Source organism: Prionailurus bengalensis, chromosome A2, assembly GCF_016509475.1.
Source record: "Prionailurus bengalensis isolate Pbe53 chromosome A2, Fcat_Pben_1.1_paternal_pri, whole genome shotgun sequence".
Classification (NCBI taxonomy): Eukaryota; Metazoa; Chordata; class Mammalia; order Carnivora; family Felidae; genus Prionailurus; species Prionailurus bengalensis.
The window spans coordinates 142,054,516-142,080,098 of record NC_057348.1 but is presented as its reverse complement, the minus strand read 5'-3'; the positions used below and the strand labels follow the sequence as shown (position 1 = coordinate 142,080,098).

At 35.6% G+C, this 25,583-nt stretch overlaps 1 long non-coding RNA gene across 1 annotated transcript in view; it reads left to right on the top strand.

The window, feature by feature from the left end:
- Positions 1-369: 369 nt before the first annotated feature.
- Positions 370-25,583, top strand: part of LOC122488179 — a 114,675-nt gene continuing 89,461 nt past the window's right edge. Inside the window, exons 1-2 of the long non-coding RNA XR_006298583.1 lie at positions 370-647; positions 23,707-23,785. This is a non-coding gene — a long non-coding RNA (uncharacterized LOC122488179). The remainder of the gene's footprint in view (positions 648-23,706; positions 23,786-25,583) is intronic.

The following is a 25,583-nucleotide window of genomic DNA, read 5'->3' as shown; positions in this document are numbered from 1 at the left end:
AGGCTTAGCTGACTAAGCCACCCAAGTAACCCAAACAATTTTAGATGTTCTTTATAGGCAAAGAGAAGACCTGTAGGTCTTTTTCCCCCCCAGGCCACTTGAGGTCCCTTCAATTGGAAAAAGGAATCGTAATAAACATTCGAGTCACCAGGGTGCCAGGCACGGAGCAGTCATTCAATAAAGGCTAACACAGATCTCAGGCTTGAGGGCCTCCAAACCTCACCGGTTCTCTAAAGCAGCATTCCACCAAAATGGAACAAAAGCTCATAATCCTAAATGCAGGGCCAGAGAGACCAGGGATAGGGGCTAAACCAAATGGCCACAGGGGAGATGCCAGGAGTCGGCTGGCCCAGGGTTGCGCTCACGGTCTGACCTTAGCTGGGCACCTACTTTCCTCCTGTCTGGCTCCAGCTGCAGGGGCTCCGTCACGGTCGCCTGGCGCCTGCTGCCATCGCTCGGGCCCAACGCCACGTGCGGGCGCACCGGAGCGCGGTCACAGGCGGCCGAAGGGCGGGCACCGAAGGCGCGCAGCTGTGAGGAGCCGCCGCTGTTGCTCTGGCTTTTCCGGAAACGCCCTTCACGTGGCAGTCACGTGACAGGCGCTGGGTGCGGCCCCGCGGCTTAGTTTCTCGGACTTGTGTCGGAAGGTAAGCTTTCGGTCTCCGGGTCGTGGTCTTTGCTTTACTTGGACTTTGGTCTTCTTTAAATGTAGTCTTGGCTGCGTTTCTGCTTCTCCCCGTTTTCTAGTCAGGTCCTTCCTTTCCTGGCACTTTTCTCAACTCAACAGGGTCTGGGTTTCAGGGGATGGTTTGCTCTTTTGTGGGGCTCCAGGCAGGGGGATGTGGCTCGGTGTTCGCTTACTGTGCAGCTGCTCTCACCAGCCTTGGGAGCCAAGAGAGCTCATGCTGCTCGTCCACCTCCCTTGCCTTTCTGGCAGCAACATGATTCCATCTGGGTTTTGTGGCGTACATAAAAAGCAAACAGGAAATGATTTACATGAGGCAATCCTCTGGGTGCCTACTACATCTCAATCTTATCCTCCCCTATCGTTTTGGAAGTTATAAACAAAATAAGAAAAATAAAATAACAAAATAAGAAAACAAAAAATAAGAAAAAAACAAACCAGTATAGTAGAAAACGTTAGCTTAAGTGACCCAAGTTGTTTATTAAGTACATGATGTAAACTTGGGCACTTCCTCCAGAAATCCCTGGTTCCTTGCCCAACCTTCTCAAACATAGCCTCTGGAGTTTCTTCACTCCCCCCCCCCCTTCCCCCGCCCATTGCACTTTAGGCAGTATCACTCCCTAATTTTACAAGGAAACAAAAGGCTTTATTGTTGCATGATTTACCCAGATTCACAATTCATTAAAAAATTAGTCCATATGCAATAACCAGATAATTAAGTTTAGTTTGTGGAAAATCTATCTAAATTTGGAGCAGTGCAATAAACAAAGTGAAAATACAATGGAATAGATTGGAGCGTCTAAATCAGCCTGTGTGTGTATCCCCCATTGTTTGCTGAGAAACATTTCGTAAGGTTTACCAATGATAAATTTGTGTTTTGTTCAAATTTCTGAGGTCATAGAAGTTAATATCTGTCGTCTGTGGGTCAGCACTGCCCAAGGAAGTCAGACCATCCTTTGACCCTGGAAATTGACAGTGTTTTTCAAAGTCAGGACCCATTGAATCAATCAGACTGATTCCTTGTTTCTGCTTTGAAGTAAAATGTGTATGTATGATGTTTCTGTGTGTCCATGAACTAACTACCCTTATGGAAGCTGAGAGATGGAAAAGTTAAAAGATTGAACACTGACCCATTGTATCCAAAGGAAATTACTATCTCCCAAAATATGTCCATAACTTTCTTCTAAGATTATTGTTGTTTGATCGTAAGACTTTTATCCGAAAATCTGATTTTCAAAATCAAAGGGTAAGAGTCTGTGTTGTTAGAAGATCTGGCATAAATTGAGGCAGGACATGGTATGGGGAGGAAATAACAGAAGTTCGAAACAGTGACAACTTTCCTGTGGTGGGATAGCCAAATAGAAAGCATTCAAGTACCTGACAATAGGAGGGTTCTTCCAATATGATGAATTATGACTTCTGATTGTTGATAGTTGGAGGAATATAAGCAGACATTCAGATTGGGGCAGACAAGAAGAAATCCAGTCAAGACAGGTAAATTCAGCAACATATCTGCTACGTGGACGAGGGTTTAGTACTGGAAAATGATATGTATCCAGAGATACAGGAAAAGTAGAGAAAGCATCTAAGACAAAGGTAAAAAGTGGAGCCCTTGAGGCACATGGCAAGGAAAATGGCCCAGTTTTAGAATCCAGTCCAGGCTGACCCACTAGTTAGACTGACCTGATGATGAACCATTTACTTAGGATTTGTTAAGCGTTTAGTTTAATGTTAAACATGCATTAGAACTAAGGGTACAACAATGAATAATAAGAAACTCTTAAAATACACCTCCATATTCTGTTTTGAAATTGATGGATGAAGAAAGTCAGAAAATATGCCTGCAGTCTTCTGAAGATGGAAAATCAGAGTGTGGAGAGGAGATAAGGGAGGAATGACCAGTGATTGGGAATGGTTGGTACAATGATATTTTTTGAAGTAAATTGAAAATAATTGTTGTAATGGGACTGGTCCATGAGTTGTCATCAAATGTGAAACTGTGGGTATTTGTATGAGAGGCGTCGTCTTGTAATCAAATAGGAATTAATTGTTGGTAGCCCAAGTCATAAATGTAAATGGAATGAAGAGAGAGAGAGAGAATATCCAAGTGGGTTATAAACTAGGCGCATAATAAGAATGAAAAGAGTTTAATGCATGTGTTAAGTAATGAACCTTGTAGATTTCACGTGATGTGTAGATATCACATGAGAGCAAAGCTTCCTTAGAGCCTTGCTACTCTGAAATGAGCAGCTTCTGCTAGTTTTGCCCATGTCTGCATAGGCGCAGGAAATAGGAAGTAGCTGTTAAAGGTATAGACTTAATTAGGTAACAATTGAAACAACTTTCTCTTGAGAAAAGATATATAAAAATTGCCCATAACTTGAACTTGAGAGGTAAAAATGTATGATACAACTTTTACACATTCTACAGCTTGTCTGTGTTAGGACTTTATTTATACTGTTGTGAACAAATAGGATCAAACTCCTATACCAGGTTATTCCAAAAGTGTGATATGCTGTAGCCTAATAATGCTCTCTCTTCCCAGGAGAAGCCTTCACTCTGAGATAGCAAGAGAGAATGCAAGAGATATATGTGGAGGGAGAATCAGGTGAATTAGTCTTGTGGATCTTTCCCAGTAACCCAGAAAATGTAGCTAGGTAGCAGCTATAAAGAGGAATGGGATACTTGGCAGAAAATAGAATGACTGGCAAAATCCTGGAGCATATGGAAATATGCTGGGAGCATACTGGGCCATATGGAAATGGAAAAAGGTTGCCTTTTATGAGATGTTTCGGAAACCCATTTGTATAGCTAGAGGCCTCTAGTTGGAGCCACATAAGTGGTAGGGGGAAAAACCAGAAAAAATTTACTTTGCTATTATTGTGTAGCATTACTTTAGTCCAAGGCTGAGAGATTTATAAAATTACCTACTATGAGACATAACCTGTAATAGCTAATAACTGGTAATATACGAGGAAATATTGATATGTAAATATAATTAAAATATATCATGCAATTTGTTAATGGATACAAATAGAAGTTTGCAGAGAAATAGAGATGTTATAAGGGAGGAAGCATTTGGCTCCATTTAGAGGATGAGAATTGAGAAAAGGTTTCAGAGTGGAGTGATAGTTAACATAGCCATATGATTATTCCATAGATAAATAAAAATCAGATCTGAAACTGAACTACTTCTAAATATCTATTCATTCATTCCTTCTTTCCTTGCTTCCTTCCTTCTTTCCTTCCTCACTTCTTTCCTTCTTTCCTTCCTTCCTTCCTTCCTTCCTTCCTTCCTACATTCTCTAGGAGTATTCAGGGAACCAGTCATCCAGCAAAGCTTCTAAACCAGAAGTCTGGGCATCATCCTAAACTTATTCCTTTTCCTGATCTTGGTTGGTCACCGTCACTTTGTAATTTCTACCTCTTATTTTTCAAATGTTTTCTCTTTCTGTAGCCCATCATCATACCTCATTTCAGGTCTTTATTATCTCTTGAATGCGGTCTGTTGATACCTACCTAGTCGAGTACCGTTCTCCACTCTTGCCTTTTTCCTACCTGTTCCTCCACCTAATCACAAAGTTGGTCTCTCAGTGTAGCCCGACTGTGTATGTCCTTTGCTTAAAAACTTTTCAGGCTACTCATCTATTATCCATCCTCTTCCCACCTTGCCATTCTCCTTATTTAAACTATATGAGATAGTAATATTAAATGTCTTATAATTTTCTGAATACACCAAGCTAGTGACTTGTGACTGCCTTTCATATATGCCATTCTGTCAGCCAGGGATGCCCCAAGCCCACTCTCATCTATCTTCTGGTCATGTTTCACTAAACCTAGTTATATTCCTTACTCCAAAAAGTCATAGGTGCCTCCATACAGATAATTTGCTAATTCCTTCTTTATTCTACAGTCACATCTTAAATATTACTTATCACATTATTAATCACTAATTATCAAAATTATCCTGCACATATGATTTGCTTCAAAATAACTAAATATTTCAATATAAATACAGTGACTCTAAAATGAAGTACTAGTAAAACTGGTTGATATAACTTTACCAATTCAGTTCCCATCATTTAAAAAAATAAGTAATTTTTCAAATCTGCACATATTTTCTCAGGAAGTCCTCAGAAGGGAAAAGACATTAAAACTCTGGAACTTTTTTTTTTTTTTTTGAGGAATAATCTGATATTCTATAAAGTGAATGGAAGTAGGTCTGCCAGACCCAGGAATCTGTGGTTTTAGCTCCAGCTCTGTTAGTCACCAAATGTGTGGACATCTTTAAGTCACTTCACTTACCTTGATCTCATTCTTATCTATAAAGTATTGAACAACATGAACATTAAACACCCTTTTATATAACTTTATATGACTCCCATAGTGTTGGCAAGTTTGCAAGGCCAGGATGAAACCCAAATAAGGTTTTGATTATGAAGCCTGTTCTGGTTACCTATTGCTGCAAAACAAACTACTAGTGGCTTAAAATAATCACTTAATTTTGCTAACAAATTTTTGGATTCAAAATTTTGGAAGGCCTCAGCTGGTATTTTGATCACTGATCTATGTGACCAGCGGGAGTGAATAGGGCTAGAATTTCCACTTCAAAGATGACTTCTTCACTCACTCATCTGGCACTTTAAAGATCTGCTCCCTTCCCATCTTTTTCTCTTCTTCTGACATCACATTATCCAAGGTCCCTTTTCACATGCCTTGGCTTCTCAAACATAAAGTTTTCAGACTTCTTACATGGTTGTTAGCTTTCTCCAGAACAAATGCTCAAGAGACTCAGATCTAAGGCTTTTTATAACCTAGCTTTAGGAGTCTCAGAATATCACATTGTTACATTATCACATTGTCTGACTATATTGGCCAAGGAAGTAATAAAGGGCAGTTCAGAATTAAACTGTACCTCTCATAAGGAAGAGTAACAAATAATTTATGTTCATTATTAACATACTAACGAAATCAAAGTCCAACAATGCCATTTTTTTCTAACTCTTGTTATTACTTTTCAGTTACTTTACTTCTCGGGGGTCTGGAAGTCCTGATTAAAAATAATTTATTTTATCCTCAAGACTGCCATGCAAAACAGTTATAAAAAAAAAGTAGCAAAGTAACAAGAAATAGAGATGTTCAACAATAATATGAGCTGGGTAATGTGTATGAAATGTTTTTATTATATATATGACCTTTTTGACACCTTTTATAATTTGTGGAAATATAAGCACACCCACAGTGAGCTACTGATGCTCTCAATACCAATAAACATTAACTTATTTGTTTATACATTTGTTGAAACTGACAATATTTCAAGGTCACACTTTACTGCACCTATAAGATTAGAAGCATTGTAAATAGCTGTGTTTTGAAATGTATGAGAAGAGAAGCATATCAAATATCAAGAACAATATTCTTCAAAATAATTATATCGCCTTTAGTCACTGCTTAACCTTCAAAGATATAGCTGAATTTTCTATGAACTGTATTTTCAGTTCTCTTCCTTGGAATGATGGAATATTCCAATCAACAATGGAATATATGAAATAGATATTTTCTGGTCATTTGGGTTTCTTCAAGTATTTACATTTCATGGTGTTCCTGAAGTAACTGCAAAGATTGTTGGATATATTGACACCATACTAGGGTCGCAGTTTTGCAAAATCTGACCCTCCAATTTATATTGTGATTATTCATTGCCTAATTTTGAATACAGAGAAGAAATGAGGGGCAGGCATCTCTGGATGCAATTGACTTGATCATTCTCCTGTTGGTTTACAGAATCGATTCTACCAACTAAACCTTTAAAGGGATGCAGATGTATGATCAGAATTAAACTAAACAATGGAAAAATCTTGGGAACTTGAGACTGAAACCTTTTTGTTATGATCCACTGTATTTATATGCTTTACCTGGCACTTCTGTTATTTCACGAGAATGGTGGTGACCTTTTAAAATTCATGTTGTTACAAGGGGAATTGATACACTGGAAGGGATCAATCATCAAATTATTTCTAGAACCATCATGTTATTATCCATGCAAATGGGTAATTGGTGATTGAGAATAAAATCTGTTAATCTAGTAAATATTTCTGTATAGTTTTCAAAGTCTCATTGCTTAAAAAAATTATTATTTTTCAAGTTATTTGCCTTAAGTCAGGGGCAGATGTACTATGATGTAAAGAACATTTAAAGTAGAAGTAATGAAATCCAAAATAAGTTAATAAACCAACCAGAAGTTTCCTTATTTACAAAATGAAGGTGAAAAGACTTCCTAAGATATTTGTGGCAAGAATTTGATGATAACAAAATAAATACATATATCTAAAACAAAAATATATAACAAAATATATACATACACATATAGATGGGTACATGTGTTTAAATGAAATGCTTATGTATATATAAAGGTGAATAAATGTTTACATTTATGAATGCAAAAAGAGAGAAACTAACATAATATTCACATATTTTTAAAATTGTATCAAGAGGGGCACTTCAGTGGCTTCACTGAGCATCCAACTCTTGATTTCAGATTGAATCATGATCCCAGGGTTGTAGGATTGGGCCCCATGCTGAGATTCTCTCTCTCTCTCTCTCTCTCTCTCTCTCTCAAATTAAAAAAAAAATGTATCAAGAAAGCACATTAATAGCAAAAAATATCCTGCCAACTATTATCATCATTAATGTTTTGTAAGACAGAGGCTGACTCAAAACGAATATTAGAAAGATAAATGTCAGTATTCTGTTGCGGTTTATGAAAATATCACCATGTTGCCCTCATGTTGCTCAGTACGCTGTGGACCCATGAAATCTTCAGAAAGGACAGGGACTACAAAAGAAATATGTTGGGGTTAAGGGGTTAAATCAATTACACAAAAGCATAAATCAGAGTTAGTTACTTAAAAAGTCAGGAATAGATCTCATTGTTTCTACAGCCTGTATTCTTTTCTATAAATTTATAGCTGTTGGGTCTTGCAATGGACATGAAGTATTATCATCACATCTAAAACTTACTATATGCTCCATGAGGAATATAATTAAACTACAATATATTAGTCTATGATTGGCAAGAGAGATGGGAGAGTAAGATTAAATTGATATTTTATATGAATCCACTTGACACTCATAAACTACCAATCATGAAACTATAAACAAATATTTATATTGTTGGACTTTTTTTAGGGAACAATTTAACTCTATAGTCCATCTCTGCTGCTTAAAATAGCAACAGGCTGCCTACACCAATTATAATCCACTGCAAACAAAGGGCTTGTTTGTGTTTTGCTTCTGTTTTAATCATAAACTGTGTTGGAATTTAAAAGTGAATTCAAAAGTCAATATATTTTTTTTAATACCCAGCAATTAGAGGAGCAGTTAGTGGAAAAAGGAAAATTCAGAGAACTGGGGGAGGGAAGAGTGTTTTTCCATAGATTTTGAACTTGAAATTTTTTTATAATTTATTTATTTTTTTAATTTACATCCAAGTTAATCAGCATATAGTGCAACAATGATTCCTTAATGCACCTTACCCATTTAGCCCATCCCCCCCACAACCCCTCCAGTAACCCTCTGTTTGTTCTCTATATTTAAGAGAGAACAGTATAATATATTTTCAACAAATAATATAGTACAATATAAATAATGCAATAATGTAATATATAACTGTAATATAAATATATATAATGTATACTAATATAATTATATTATTAATATATATAATAATATAAATAAATATATATTTTCTCCATCTCCCTATTTTTGTATTAGTTTTGCTTCCCTTCCCTTATGTTCATCTGTTTTATATCTTAAGGTACTCATATGAGTGAAGTCATATATTTGTCTTTCTCTGACTGAGTCATTTTGCTTAGCATAATACCCTCTAGTTCCATCCATGTGGTTGCAAATGGCAAGATTTCATTTCTTTTTGATTGCCAAGTAATACTCCAGTGTATGTGTGTGTGTGTGTATGTGTGTGTGTGTATATGTGTGTGTGTGTGTGTGTGTGTATATATATATATATATATACATACATACACACATATGTCTGTGTGTATATATATATATCTGTGTGTGTGTGTATATATATATATACACACACACACACACCACATCTTCTTTATTCATTCATCCATTGATGGACATTTGGGCTCTTTCCATACCTGGGCTATTGTCAATAGTACTGCTATAAACATTGGGGTGCATGTACCCCTTCGAAACAGCACAGCTGTATAAATACCTATAAATGCCCCTTGGATAAATACTGTGCAATTGCTGGGTCATAGGATAGTTCTGTTTTAGATTTCTTGAGGAACCTCCATACTGTTTTCCATAGTGGCTGCACAAGTTTGCATTCCTACCAGCAGTGCAAAAGATATCCTCTTTCTCCGCATCCTCACCAACATCTGTTGTTGTCTGTGTTGTTAATGTTAGCCATTCTAACAGGTATGAGGTGGTATCTCATTGTGGTTTTGATTTGTATTTCCCTGATGATGAGTGATGTTGAGCATTTTTTCTTCTGTCAGTTGGTCATCTGGATGTCTTCTTTAGAAAAATGTCTGTTCATGTCTTTTGCCCATTTCTACACTGGATTATTTGTATTTTGGGTGTTGAGATTGATAAATTCTTTATAGATTTTGGATACTAGCCCTTTGTCTGATATGTCATTTGCAAATATCTTCTCCCATTCCGTTGTTTGACTTTTAGTTTTGCTGATTGTTTCCTTCACTGTGCAGAAGCTTTTTATTCTGATGAGATCCCAATGGTTCATTTTTGCTTTTGTTTCCTTTGCCTCTGGAGACATGTTGAGTAAGAAGTTGCTGCAGGCGAGGTCAAAGAGGTTTTTGCCTGCTTTCTCCTCTAGGATTTTGATAGCTTCCTGTCTTCTGTTTAGGTCTTTCATCCATTTTGTGAACTTGAATTTTTTTTTAATTTTTTAAAATACTTATTTATTCTTGAAAGAGAGAGAGAGACAGAGTGCGAGTGGGAGAGAGGCAGAGAGAGAGAAAGACACAGAATCTGAACCAGGCTCCAGGCTCCAAGCTGTCAACATAGAGCCTGACACAAGGCTTGAACCCATGAATTGTGAGATCATGAACTGAGCCAAAGTTGTACATTTAACCAACAGAGCCACCCAGGCGCCCTGAATTTGAAAATGTTTTAAGTTCTCTTATGTTTTGTCTTGGTGCTACAGCTGTTTTTCTGCAATATTCTCTGTCTTCCTCCTCATACTTTTGCTCTACTAGTTTCCTTGTTTCTAAGTTCTACTTTTTAAAAATACTATTTGAGGTAAACTTGTCATCCTAGAAAAAGGAAACTTTATGTACTATCACTTTTTTCTATTTTTTATTTTAATTTAAATTCAAGTTAACATTCAGTGTAGTCTTGGCTTCAGGAATAGAATCCAGTGGTTCATTGTAATTGCACTACTAGGTATTTATCCAAAGGATACAAAAGTGTTGATTCATAGGGGCACATGCACCCCTGTATGTATATATATACTATCATTTTTTTTCTAGCTCTTTCCCACAGCAATTTACTAAATTTATCCAGATTTGGGGTTGTACTTCTTTGAGGTATTTTTTGTATTTTATATAAATTAAGCTGCATATAATACACAGATATCGTAAGTTTTTTTTATGTATAAGTACTTATATGTTTACATTAAATGTAAATAGAATTCATATTTCAGGGTAACTCAAAACCTTTGTACAATCAGATAGAGTTATTTTTTTAATTTAAAAAAAATTTTTAAGTTTATTTTTAGAGAGAACAAGAGAGCATGCAGGGGAAGGGCATAGAGAGAAGGAGAGAGAGTATCCCAAGAGATGTGGGGCTTGATCTCATGAACCAAACCATGAGATCATGACCTGAGCTGAAATCAAGAGTCATCTAGATGCTTAACCGACTGAGCCACCCAGGTGCCCCCGTAAGAGTAGTTTTTTTTCAAAACACAGAAAAACAGCTGTAGCAACAAGAGTTTATGAAATTCTATTATCCTTGAATTACACTTTTGAAGCTCCAGCTCCTAAGGACAGTTTACTTTCTACACTGGATGTCTAAATACCAATTATGATTAAATAACATGTGCCTGACCCAGCCCTTTAGCCTCACCTATATAAGAATGAACATCCAGGCATTTAGACCACTCTGGCCCTCTCAAAATAGTTTAAGTATCAGTCTGTTAAAAAGTTTCCTCCAATATTACAGAACATGATATTTTCCATCATGAAGCATAACAGCTGCCTTTGACAGATATTTCATCACTTACCTCCTGCTTAACATGGGTCACTGTGTGTTCACAGACACATAGAATTGGGAAGTATGTATAGTCTGTAACTATTTTGTAAGGTCTTAAATAGAGAAAATAACACTCCTGGGAATGAGAACTGAAATAACGGCTTTACTGTCTTCTCAATAAAACTTTATAAAAATTAAATTCTTTTTATTAAAACCATTAAATATAGATTAAAGCTCCAATGTACATATATAAATCTATACAGAAATCCTTAAAAATATAATTTCTTGTTTAAATGATTAGGAAAGTCAAAAACACTTTTGAGAGACACAAGGCAGAAGAAAGTGGTACTATCCCCATAGCAATAAGTGGCTTTTTAGTATTGTAAAATTTCAGAAAATTTCTTGAAAAGACAAATTCAAAAGTGTAATATCAAAATATAAGGATAATGATATTTATAAATGTGATACACTTCTATGGGACATTCATCTGCATACAAATGTGCTCTTGGAGCTTTATTCTAATATTGAACCAAAACTAAAAATAACATTTTGAAGCTACAATTCTATCTACTAAACTCAATATTGAATACTCTAACTTAGTAAACTTAAAGTCTCACAAAAATTTAGTCTTATAATTGCTTAGAGAAAAAAAATGATTTTGCTCTTCTTTGTTCACGCTGATATATTTACCTGTGTGAAAAAGAAGTTTAGGGGTGCCTGGGTGGCGCAGTCGGTTAAGCGTCCGACTTCAGCCAGGTCACGATCTCGCGGTCCGGGAGTTCGAGCCCCGCGTCAGGCTCTGGGCTGATGGCTCAGAGCCTGGAGCCTGTTTCCGATTCTGTGTCTCCCTCTCTCTCTGCCCCTCCCCCGTTCATGCTCTGTCTCTCTCTGTCCCAAGAATAAATAAACGTTGAAAAAACAATTTAAAAAAAAAAAAAAGAAAAAGAAGTTTATTAGTCTTTCTCCCAACCACTTGTCCCAAGATGTGCTGACTGAACATCACCATCGGCATTGCTATTCTCTAAGCTCTAATATGCCACTTTCCTACTAGTGCTTTTCAGAAGAATTGATTTGGAGTTGTGGCAGATCATTCAAACGACTGATTAGAACTTTGCTATAGTGGCATGTAGATGTGGTGGGAAAGACTATGCCGTTTATAAACATTCAGACAGATTAAATCATATCTAGATTAACACCTAAACATTATATGTTTTTTCAGTGTATCTTTTTGTTTGCTTCATTTAAAGCAGCTTTTTTTTAATGTTTATTTGTTTTTGAGCCAGAGTACAAGTGGGGGAGGAGCAGAGAAAGAGAGAGAGAGAGAGAGAGAGAATTTGAAGCAGGCTCCGGGCTCTGAGCTGTCAGCACAGAGCCCAACCAGGGGCTTGAACCACAAACTGCAACATCATGACCTGAGCCGAAGTTGGATGCTCAACCAACTGAGCCACCCAGGCTCCTCTAAAGCAGCTCTTATTCTTAGGAGAAACAGGTAATAAAGACTTCTTAGTAATATTTATAAAAACAGATGTAGGTCAGAGATGATCATGCTTGGGAAAATTAATAATTAAATAGAATTATTTTCTGGTATGTTCTTTGCACTATAATTGAAGAACATATAAAAACCATGCTGAGTACTACAATGAGGAGTTTATTTAAAATTTAAAGCCAAAAAGTTTTTTCATAAAGAGAATTATACCAAAAGTCACGTCATGTTTAATACTATTTAATTATTGTTGATGTAAACATAATTATGTTCATGCTCATCTGTATTGGCAAATATGATAAAGAAATTAATAAGTATATAGTGTTACCCACAATGTTCCCAGCTCTCTTAAGAAAATTTGAAAAACAATAAAAAAAATGATATAATCTTACCCTGATTGCAGTATATGAGAATTTATTTTCAGAACACCAAGTCTAGAAGAGTGATTCCAGCAACATGGCAGAGTAAGAAGCTCCTTCAAACTACCTTCTTCCACAGAAACATAGAGAACTATGCAGAAAAGGTCAAAATCAAGTTTTTTAGAACTCTGGAAAGCAAAGGTTTATATCACCCAGGCTAATAAGGATAAAAAACAACTTAGAAAAGGCAGGAAAGTTTGTGGTGTTTTTAATTGCCTTTACTCCACCCCCTGCATGGCTCAGCAGTGGTCCTGATGACCATGGTCCACATTCCCAGTGTGGGACCCTGGTCCCTGGTTCTGGAAAAAGCAGAAAAGACTTTTTTCGAGTTTTTATTTACATTCTGGTTAGTTTACATATATGGTTGCATTGGTTTCAGGTGTAGAATTTAGTGATTCATCATTTACATATAAACCCAATGCTCACCATGTAAAACTTATTTACAAATTATTGTGTTTGCCCGTTCTAACCTACTGGCAGGGATACCTGAAGGACTTATGTAAGGCAGTTATCTTTCTTCCGCCTAATATGGAATTTAGTCAGGTATAAAAGTGGCACAAATTGCTTGAAAAAAAATTTAAAGTGAATGAAAAATCCACAGGGGTGCCTGGGTGGCTCAGTCAGTTAAGTGTACAACTTCGGCTCAGGTTGTGATCTCATAGTCCATGGGTTCAAGCCCTGTGTCAGGTCTGTGCTGACAGCTCAGAGCCTGGAACCTGCTTCAGAATCTGTGACTCCCTCTCTCTCTGCCCCTCCCCTGCTCCTGCTCTCTCTGTCTCAAAAGATAAATAAATGTTAAAAAAAAAATTAAAGTTAAAAAAAAAGAAAAATCCACAGCCTCCTGGTGCAAAAGATATGGCTGAAACATCCATATTATGATATTTAAATACCCAGATTTCAACAATAAAGAATCATATAGCCTGCAAACAAACAGGGAATTGTGACCCATTCACAGGAAAAAAAGCAAATTAACAGAAACCATACCCAAGGAAGCCCAATATCAGAATTGTTGGACAAAGACTTTACATCATTTGCCTTAAATATACTCAAAAATCTAAAGGATACCATCTATAAAGAATAAAAGGTAACTAGGAAAAAGTGATGTGAAATCATAAAGAAAATATGAGAATATCATAAAGAAAAACTATAAAAGAACTAAATGGAAATTCTAAAGATGAAGATATAATTATCTGAAAAAAAAATTCACTAGAGGTATTCAACAGTAGATTCGAACAGAAATAAGACAGAATCAGTCATTTTAAAAATAGGACAATTGAAATTATTGAGTTCTGAGGAGAAAAAAAAAAAGAATGAAACAAATGAACAAAGCCTAAGGAAATGTTAAATACTATTAAACCAATCAACAAAAGCATTGTGGAGTCCCAAAAGGAGAAGAGAGAAAGTGACAGAAAGTTTATTTGAAGAAATAATGGCTGAAAACTTTCCAAATTTGATGTAGTACATGAATATACACATCCAAGACTCAATAAACTCTGAATAGGATAAATTCAAAGATTCATACCAAGACACATCATAATCAAACTGTAGAAAGGTAAGGAAAATAATTTTGAAAGCAAGTGAAAATTCATTATGTACAAGGGATCCTCAGTAAGGTTAGCAGCTGATTTCTTATTAAAAACCATGGGGAACAAAAGGCGATGGGATGATTATTTAAAGTGCTGAAAGGAAAAATAACTGTCAACCAAGAATTCTATGTCTGGAAAAATTGTCAAAAATCAAGGAAATTTTTTTTAATCAAGGATAAATTAAGATATTTCATATAAACAAAATCTGGGAGAGTTCATTACCAGAGCAGTGCAGCCCTATATGAAATGCTAAAGGGAGTACTTTGGGTTCATATCAAAGGACACTAGAGGTTCCCTGGAAGCTGAATGAAAATAGAAAAGTCTCTAGTAAAGGTAACTACATTGGCATACATAAAACCTAGTATTAGTGACAATGTTTTTGGCTGTTAAATCCACTTTATATTTCCTACATGAGTTAAGAAATAAATGCATAAAAATAATGATAAATCTATGTTGTTGAGCCAGATATAATTTATGACAGTGTAAAGAGGGTACAGAACTGTGTAGGAGCAAGAGCAGCTCTTCCCTAATATTATAAACAAGAGAAAGAGGCCCACTTTGCACCATTGCAATTCAGTATTATACGGAAGTTCTATCTAGAATGATTAGATATTAAAAGGAAATATAAGGCATCCATAGTTGAAAGGAATCAGTAAAACTACCTGTATCCACAGATGACATGATTCTATATGTAGAAAATCCCAAGAAAGAAAGCAAATAGAGCTAATAAACAAATACAGCAAAATTGCAGGGTACAAGATCAACACACAAAAATCAATTGTTTTTCTACATCAGCAATGACTAGTCCAAAAGGAAATTAAGAAAACAATTTATAGTACATCCAAATAATAAAATATTTAGAAAAAATTTACTAAGTAGGTGAAAGATGTATTAAATGAAAAACAAAAAATATTATTGAAAGAAATGAAACACTTAAATAATAAAAATCCATTCTCTGTTCATGAATTGCATGACTTAATATTGTTAAGATGTCCGTACTACCCAAAGTGATCTACAGGTTCAATGCAGTTTCCATCAAAATTACAATAGCCTTTTCCTGTAGAAATTGAAAAACTCTTCAAATTATTTTGTATTTCTAGGGACCCTTAATAGCCAAACAAAACTTGGCAAAGAAAAACAAACATGTCACCCTTTCCAATTTCAAAACTCACTATAAATTTACAATAACCAAAACAATGTGTGAATATAGACAAGTAGACCAATGGAATAGAATTTAGATTACAGGTGTAAACCTGTATGTGTGGTCAATAGATTAATTTTTTTTGACATGGATGAGAAGACTATTTGATGAGGAAAGAATAGTTTCTTCAACAATGTTTCTGGGACAGTTGGATATTCACTTGCATAATAATGAAGTTAAATTCCTCCTTCATACTATTTACAAAAATTAATTCAAACTTAATCAAAGACCTAAATATAAAAGTTAAATCCATAAAACTCTTTAAAGAAAATACAGGGGTAAATCTTCATGATCTTGCACTTGACAATGGATCCTTAGCTAGAACACCAAAGGCATGGGCAATAGAAGACAAAATAGATACCTGAGACTTCGTCAAAATTAAAACCTTTGTGTATCAAATGACATTACCAAGCAGGTGAAAAGACAGTATGCAGAATAAGAGAAAATAACATCAATTCAAGTACCTGTTAAAGAACAAGTATTCAAAATATATAAAGAACACTTAGAACAACAAAAAAACAAACTACCTAATTAAAAAATGGGCAAAAGACTTGAATAGCCATTTTTCAAAAGAAGGTATATAAATGACCAGCAAGTACACTAAAAGGTGCTCAACATCATTAGTCATTAGAGAAATGCAAATCAAAACTGCAATGAGGCATCACTTCACACTCACTAGTATGCAATAATTGTAAAAATAGAAAATAACAGCAGTTGATGAGCATATGGAGAAATTAAAGCCTTTGTATGTTGCTGGTTGGAATTGAAAATGATTCAGCTGCTTTGAAAAAGTTTAATGGTTCTCCCAAAAGTTAAATTTAGAACTTCCACTTCACCCTGCAATTCTGCCCCTAGGTATATACCAAAATAATTGAAAACAGGCACTCAGGCAAATAAATGTAAATGCATGTTCATAGCAGTGCTATTCACAATAGCCAAAAAGGTAGAAACAGCCCAGATGAATCAACAGATGAATGGGTAAATAATATAGTGTATATACATACAATTGAATATTATTCAGCCATAAAGAAAGACTGAAATTCAGATACATTCTACAATATGGATGAACCTTGAAAACATTTGCAAAGTGAAAGAACCAGACATAAAATGTCACATATTGTATGATTCTACTTATAGGCACTATCCAGAATAGAAAAATATGTAGAGATGGAACACAGATTGGTGGTAGGCAGGGACTAGGTAGAAGGGGAATTGGGAGAAATTACTTGATGGGTAAAATATTTTACTTTGTTGTAATGGAAATGTTTTGGAACTAGATAGAGGTGGTGGTTGCACAACATCATGTATATACTAACTGCCATTGATTTGTCCACTTTAAAGTGATTGATTTTATGTTATATAAGTTCCAACTCAGAAAATTATGTGAAAAAAACTATAAGAGGGATTAAAGAACTGTCAGTACTGGCATAGTATTTTAATTCAGGAGTGGGAAAACTATAGTGCTTATGCCAAATCAAGCTCACCACCTGTTTTTGCACAGCCTTTGAGCTAAGAAAGGCTTTTACATTTTTAAATGGTTGAAAATAAAGAATATAAAATTCCATTAAAAATACTAGTGTGCTTTCAACTTTATTAAACTTAGAGAGCTTTTTCTATTGTCTCTGTTCTTTGGGTATTGAAAAAAAGATGAAAATAGCCTTCCCTTTCTATATGTATCTGTTGCTGCCATCTTCTGAAGAAAATGATGTATTAATTGGACCCAATTGAGATAACACAGTCTAGTATTAAAGTAAAGTATTAAACAAAGCATTTGGAGACCTGGGTTATAATTATAGGTCTGACATATATTAGTAATGTGAACTTTGTCACCATAACCTATTTAATCCCCAGTTTTTCATCAGTTAAAGGAAATACTAGCAATATTTCAAGATTTTTGTGAAAGTTAAGGATAAGGTATGTAGAACTAATGTCACATAGTAGACATACAATGTAATGATAACTTTCAGTAATGAATGGGACAGATAGTTTATTTTTTCTTCTATATTAAAAAAACAGTTTCTGGGGTGCCTAGCTGGCTCAGTCAATGGGACATGCAACTTGATCTCTGGGTTGTGGGTTTGAGCCCCACATTGGGTATAGAGATTACTTTTTAAAAAATCTTTAAAAAATAAATAACTTACAAAAATTAAAAAAAAAAACACCTTCCTAAGTGGTTTCTCAGATAGATATTATCATACCGATTCATTTTCTTAAATAGATTTTATTTCTATAGCAGTTTTAGGTTCATAGCAGAATTGAACAAAGTACAGAGAATTCCCATATACCTCCTGCCAACACACACATGAATTCCTTTTTAAATCACATAATAGAAAAGTATTTTAATAACTATAGAACAATTTATTTTGCTTTCTTTTATGATCGACGTCCCTGTTCTTTCTCCAGCACTCTATGTCTCAATATCTCTTTTCCACTAGTAATTCTAGAATGAGTGTGAGTATTCTTAGCCTACAAGTAAGATCTAATGTTTCCTTTGTCCCTAAAGAGCATTGCATTGGCTCCCCTGATGGTTCTTTAATCAGCAACAAGGTAAACCAGTTGTGTTTTGATCCCCTTAACACATAGGTTTGCAGAGGTTGCAATGGGAAGATAAAGGAAACTTGCATTTTTTTTCTTTAGACCTGACCTTGGAGATTTTTGCTCATGAAGTCTGTAATTATATAATCTCTTAGGTACTAGTCCTTTGGTAAGCAACTAATAATATTTCTTAGAAGACTCCTGGACTTGCTGCAAGTTTGATATCATACCGATTTTGTCATAACCATCTATTTCTCTAGCCTAGTCCACTATTTCATATAACATGCTTTCCTTGTCAGACTGGACTCATTCTTCCTACTGGCCATTTCTGCTCATCTTAGTGTCATACCTACCACATCCTCATAGGTCATTATCATAAACACCATTGTCTAAATTTATCTAATATTTAATGAGCATGAAGAATAAGATAAATATTAAAATAAACACCTTTTGTATACTATATAATTTATTCCTGAAAAACCCTATGAAATACATAATATTATTTGCACCATGTTACTGTTGAGTAAATTAAGAATTTGACACAATGACATGATAGCTAATAATAATGAATAGCACTTACAATATTGAGACTAGTTCTACTTGAGGCTCATGCTATTACTATTTAGTGTTCATAGTCATAATAAAAATATCTTACTCTTGGTCCAAATATATATGTAAATATTTGGATAAATAGTAGCAACTTAATAGTAGTAAACACACACAAATCAAACTCGGAGATACCCTACTCTTTCTGTTTGAAATGTCAATGCCTCTCATATTGCTTACCTCAGTTAGTCTTTAATTTGTTTCTTTTTCCTCTTTATTTCTCCACATATATCCTTCCTCACATAATTCAATTTATTATCTCATCTTATTGTGCCACCACCATTTAGTCATTGATCTTTCATAACAAAATATATAATGAAACCATACTTACAAATATTTGATGAGGACAGGGGTGGAAATGTTTGATAAATCCAATTTGATTATAATTCTACAGGTAACCTAAATAATTTATATCCATCTAAGAGGAAACTAATTTAAAAAATAGGGAAGCTTGGCAGGCGGGCAGGGGAGGCTCAGTTGGTTGAGCATCTGACTCTTGATTTTGGCTCAGCTCATGATACCATAATTGTGACATTGAGCCCTGTGCTGGGCATGGAGCCTATTTAATATTCTCTCTCTCCCTTTCCCTCTTCCCCTCTCCTGCTTGTTCACTCACTCACTCTCAGATAATAATAATAACAATAATAATAATAATAATTTAAAATTAAAAAATAATATTAGCTGTTTTAACCTTTTGGGAGCCCTTGGTTTTATTGCATTGCACTGGCTGGTAGAAGTTCTATTTTTTGTAAACTGTTTACTCATTTGGATATTTTATCTTGATATTTATCAAGATTTCTCATCCTTGGCACAATTAATATTTGGGGCCGTGTAATTCGTTTCAGGTGGGAAAAGACTGTCCTGGGCATTATTAGATGTGTAGCAGCACCCTGGCTTCTATCCACTAGATTCTATTAGCACTCTAACTCTCAGTGATGACACCCTAAAAGTGTCTCAAGATATTGCCAAATGTCCCTGGAGGTTTAAATAGGCCTCAGTTGAGAACTGCTGGTCTAATCTATTGTTCTGTATGCCTATCTGATTCTCAGTCACCATATTCAATGAGTTTTAAATATGTGGCCAAATCTGGTAAGTTTTATTTTTTCAAAGTTTGGAGAGTCTTTGTGGCACAGTGATGATCTGAATCTAAACATTTTTATTTTGTTCTTTCTGATTTTTATTTGCAAGTATTTTCTTTGTTCTGTTATAGTTTTGATTTTTTTATCTAGGAGTTGTTTCCTGCTCCATCTTGAAAATTGACTTATTCTAGGTATACCAAATATAGGTAACAGAAGACTACTTAATTCTTCCATTGCAAAAATATCTCATTCTACTGATAAGGATTTAAAAATACAAAAAGATTAATCAGTTTTTTTCAGGATTAATAGCTAACTTGAGGCTAGCCTGACACTAAAACCTCTCCATCCATATGTTACAAATACATTGTATTCAATATTAAAACTCTGGCTAGAATTTTAAAAGCTCCCTCCTTTGATTTGACTTTAATTATCTGTTGGAATTAACCTTGAAAGTGATAAGAATTTATTAAAGGGGCCAGGGTGGCTTAGTCAGTTTAGGGTCTGACTCATGGTTTTCGCTCAGGTCATGATCTCACAGTTTGTGAGTTCTAGCCCCACGTGGGGCTCTGTGCTGATAGCACGGAGCCTGGTTGGGATTCTCTGCCTCCCTCTCTCTCTGCCCCTCCCCAGCTCATGTGTGCATGCTCTCTCTCTCAAAAATAAATAAATAAGCATTAAAAAAGAATTTCTTGGGGCACCTGGGTGGCTCAGTCAGTTAGGCATCCGACTTTGACTCAGGTCATGATCTTGCGGTCCGTGAGTTCAAGCCCCATGTTGGGCTCTGTGCTGACAGCTCAGAGCCTGGAGCCTGTTTCAGATTCTGTGTCTCCCTCTATCTCTGACCCTCCCCCGTTCATGTTCTCTCTCTCTCTCTCTCTCTCTCTCTCTCTCTCTCTCTCTCTCTCTCTCAAAAATAAATAAACGTTAAAATTTTTTTTAAAAACAATAATTTCTTAAAAAGCAGAGATTTTTTTAGTATGTAAATATATGAAATAAATGTATTTTTAATCTACTTTTTACAGAAATCTACTATTTTAATCTACTTTTCACAGAAAACCCCATTAATATGATCAGACTGAACATACTAATCATTTTATCAAAGTTGTTATGTAGCATCCAAAATTAGTGTTTTGATGCTTGCAATGGAGAAAGTGAGAATTACCTATTCTGGTGTTCTCTCCCAGGACATCTTACTCCAGACATTTAGGACAGCAGACAAGCAGTCAAAGAGTAAAGGGGGTCAGGCTAGAGGATAAATGGGATGGGTCTGCCATTGCTGAGAGGGTGGGAAGTTGAGAGGAATGCAGGGGTCCCAGCCAACAACAATGATGAGGGAATCCTAATGATGAAGAAGGTGGCAAGGATAGAAGTAAAGAACATTGTATGATGCGCTTTGGAAGATAAAAGTATTATTTATTGACAGCATACCAAAGCAGATATTTCTTGTTATTATCTTTAGAGTTATTATTTTCTGTGATGATCTGTAAAGATATTAAAAATATAATAGTTAGAAATATGAGATTTAGAAGTGGCCATACCTGAATTCAAGTCCCAGATCTTCCACTTATCAATGATATGACTTGAGCAAAAAAATTTTTTTATTTTTTTCAACGTTTTTTATTTATTTTTGGGACAGAGAGAGACAGAGCATGAACGGGGGAGGGGCAGAGAGAGAGGGAGACACAGAATCAGAAACAGGCTCCAGGCTCCGAGCCATCAGCCCAGAGCCTGACGCGGGGCTCAAACTCACGGACCGCGAGATCATGACCTGGCTGAAGTCGGACGCTTAACCGACCGCGCCACCCAGGCGCCCCTTGAGCAAAATTTTTAACTCAGATAAACCTCAGTTTACTCATCTGAAAAATAAGGGTGGGGAGTAAATTATCTATACATAAATTTTAATGTGTCAGATAATGTGGTACTTGTAAAGTGGCCCTAGAAATTCTCAGGAAGTGCTAGCCAAAATTATTGGTATTAAGGAGGCTGTATACAGATCAACCCCAACTTATGATAGTTTAACCTATGATTTATTTGTCTTCATGATGGTGCAAAAGCAATAAGCATTCAGTAGGAACTGTACTTTGAATTTTGACCTTTTCCTATGCTAGTGATATGTGGGAGAGTCCTCTCTCGTGATGCTGGACAATGGCAGCCACAGCTCTCGGTCAGCCACGTGATCACGAGGGTAAATAACAATTATACTTAAACCATTCCGTGCCTGTACAACCATTCTATTTTTCACTTTCAGCACAGTATTCAGTAAATTACATGAAATATTCAATACTTTATTAGAAAATAGGTTTTGTGTTAGGTGATTTTGCCCAACTAGTAGGCTAATATAAGTGTTCTGAGCATGTGTAAGGTAGGCTAAGCTAGGCCATGATGTTTACTACATTAGATGTCTTAAATGCATTTTTTTTTAATTTTTTTTTTCAACGTTTATTTATTTTTTGGGACAGAGAGAGACAGAGCATGAACGGGGGAGGGGCAGAGAGAGAGGGAGACACAGAATCGGAAACAGGCTCCAGGCTCCGGGCCATCAGCCCAGAGCCCGACGCGGGGCTCGAACTCACGGACCGCGAGATCGTGACCTGGCTGAAGTCGGACGCTTAACCGACTGCGCCACCCAGGCGCCCCTTAAATGCATTTTTGATTTATGGTATTTCAAATTTATGATAGGCTTACCAGGATGTAACCCCATCATAAATTGAGGGAGATATATATATAAATCTGAGACTGCCTGAATATGTTCTTTAAAATTTTCAGACCCATTGCAGTTGTAAAATCAACTCTTTCTTGCTGATGGAAACACTTAGTTTATCAATTAACTTTATAATAATTGCCCTTCCTGCTGTAAAAGTGAAGATTCAGTAAATAATGACCCAAGAACAGATGCCAGGGAATGTACTAATTTTTCCAAACTGATTTCTTTGATTCAGTCAGCAACTACTAATTAGACTGTGTAAATAAATCCTAAAAATCTAATGTCAACAAAATTGGATACTATACTACTTTCAGCTTGTATTTTTTGGAAACACAGTTGTCCTAAAACAGTGATGAATTTGACTGCTTTTATAAAAAAAAAAATGGGTTAATTTAGGCATACACCTATGTAGTGGGGAAAAAAAAAACCATAAAGATACAATTTATCTTTGTCAAAATTTATTATGACCCAATGTAAAATATGGGTCATATGTAATGTAAATGATGTAAATAATATGTTATCTTAAAATCATTAGTAAATTCTTGATCAAACACTGATGTGCCAAAAATTTGCTATCTTTCTACCTTGCTGTTATCATTTTTAAATATTTTATCACAAATAACACTTAGAAAGAAATAATAGGAGTCCAATTAGAATTGTTAAACAAAAATTTAGTTTTTACTGAGTATCTACTATATTTCTGGCAGTGTATTAATTTTTCATATGTATTATTTATTAAATGTATGGTATTATTCATACCTTGTTTGAATGCCAAGATTAGACTGAGAAAGCTAATTGGCATACTCAGAGTCACACAGATGTAAGTATAGTAAGTCATGAAGATAGAGTTCGGACCCAGTGTATCTTATTCAGAAATTTGTTTAACTAACTTCTGTACTTTGCCACTTCCTTTAGCATTGTTCAAAAATACACTTTCTTAAACATTGAAAATTTTCAGTTTGCTCTGTTGTTAGTACATTAAAATGCAATCCTTGCCATATTATGTCATTATAAAAATTATAAAAAATTGGCTATAGTAGTGACAGCAACTAAAAGTTACTGAACAATTAATAGGTGCCAGCCAGGTTCTGCACTATGTGTTTCAATATTCACTATTTAACTTCCATTCGAAGAAGTAAGTAATTGTTTCTGTACCCACATTACAGACGAAAAAACGAAGCTCTCAGGAGACACATATGTTACACACAACTGGCAGTAGCAGAGATGTGATTGATCCAAACCCAAGTATGTCTGATTCTAAAGCTATTTACCAGTATAATGTTTATATGAAGTTACATATAATTTAATAATTCTTATGATGAGAAAAATATATTGTAAGAACTGAGAGTAATTTTCAGACTTGAAATAATCCAAATAACGTGACAGGTAATTGCTACTAAACCAAAATTCTTCAAACCAAAATTCTATGGACTTCCTGTTTGTGCCCAACTCAAGGTTCAGACTAAGGAAATTTCAGAGTTTTAAGATGCTCTTAGATAGCTAGAATGATCCAATAGTTTGGAATTTTGCTCATCTATAAATGTGTGGGTACAGAATTATATATAGCTACATATTTCATACTATTCTAGATAATTGAGCTATGATACTCAACTGAATTGGTGTGTCCTTTGCTTTCCTGTTTTATCATCCAGGCTCTGCGCTGACAGCAGGGATCCCCATGCGGGGCTCAAACTCAGGAACCACAAAATCATGACCTGAGTCAAAGTTGCTTAACCAACTGAGCCACCCAGACTTTTTAATACAAAACTTATGAGGGTCTGTTGGCTCACTCTAGAAGGTAGCTTAGTATAATGGTTAAGAAAGGGAATCTGGAGCCAGACTGCCTGGGTTCAGACTTCTTTCTAAGTATGTGATTTTACTTAACTTTCTTAACCTATTTGTGTCTGAGCTTTCTCATCTGTAAAATTAGGATGATACTAATGTGTTTCACAGAGGATTGCTATAAGACTGAAATGAGTAAAATGTGAAAAATATGTAGAATAATGTCTGGGACAAAGTAAGAGCTGTATAACTATTTGCTAAATAAATAAATGAAAATAAAGCCTTTACCAGTAAGCCTAATTGGAAGTATTTTCTCTGTTTGCTGATGTGTTTGATTCATCTCTTAAGGCACTAACCACTTTGCCTACTCTTATAATTATCTACTTGCATACCTTTTTACTGATAGTAGGTTTTAAGCTTCTTGAGAAGAGAGATTATTTCTTGTATTGCCTCAGGACTGTTCAATAAGACTCCTATATAAGTGAATCAGTGATTCTCTAGAGCCAGGCAAGTGATTTCCTTCCATCTGAGAGAATATTGCTGATGTCAATCTTAAAAGTAAAATGGCCAGTTATTTTACTAGCAGAATGATTTTGTTTGGGAATAGCAGAGAAATTGCAGTTAGGGACATGCAAGCTGTGGTGAACCATAGGCAAGCACAAATAGACAAAGGGGAGGTCAGCTTTTATTAGGTTTTAGGAGGAAATTGGAGAGGGTTGCTTTGAACACAAGGTCACTGGAGAAGAACAAGAGTTTGAGGTATGGCAATCTCTGGTTGGCTGTGAGCAGTGGTTAGTGAGTTGTTGCTGTAACAGAGAGGGATCTTCCTACTTTTTCCAAAAAGCAGTAGATGAAATTTCTATGTGAAAAATGTCGTCCCTTGTCAAGATAATTCTTATCTTTCTTCCTGCTGGCTATGCAGGCTACAGCAATGGAACCTGCATGAGAGCTCCCCCTTCAGCACTTCTCAAATCCATTTTATTTTTTCATTTTGAGAGAGGGAGAGAGAGAGAGGGAGAGAGAGAATCGGAAGCAGGCTCTGCGCCATCAGCATAGAACCTGACACAGGGCATGATCTCATTGACCATGAGATCATGATCTAACCCAAAAATCAAGAGTTGGATGCTTAACTGACTGAGCCACCCAGGCACCCCTTCTCAAATCCATTGTAAATGAAATTTCTTTTATTTTCACACTGATGATTATAGCACCATTACACCATTTGTCACACTGACATGGCAGTTAACACTGGTAGAAATTG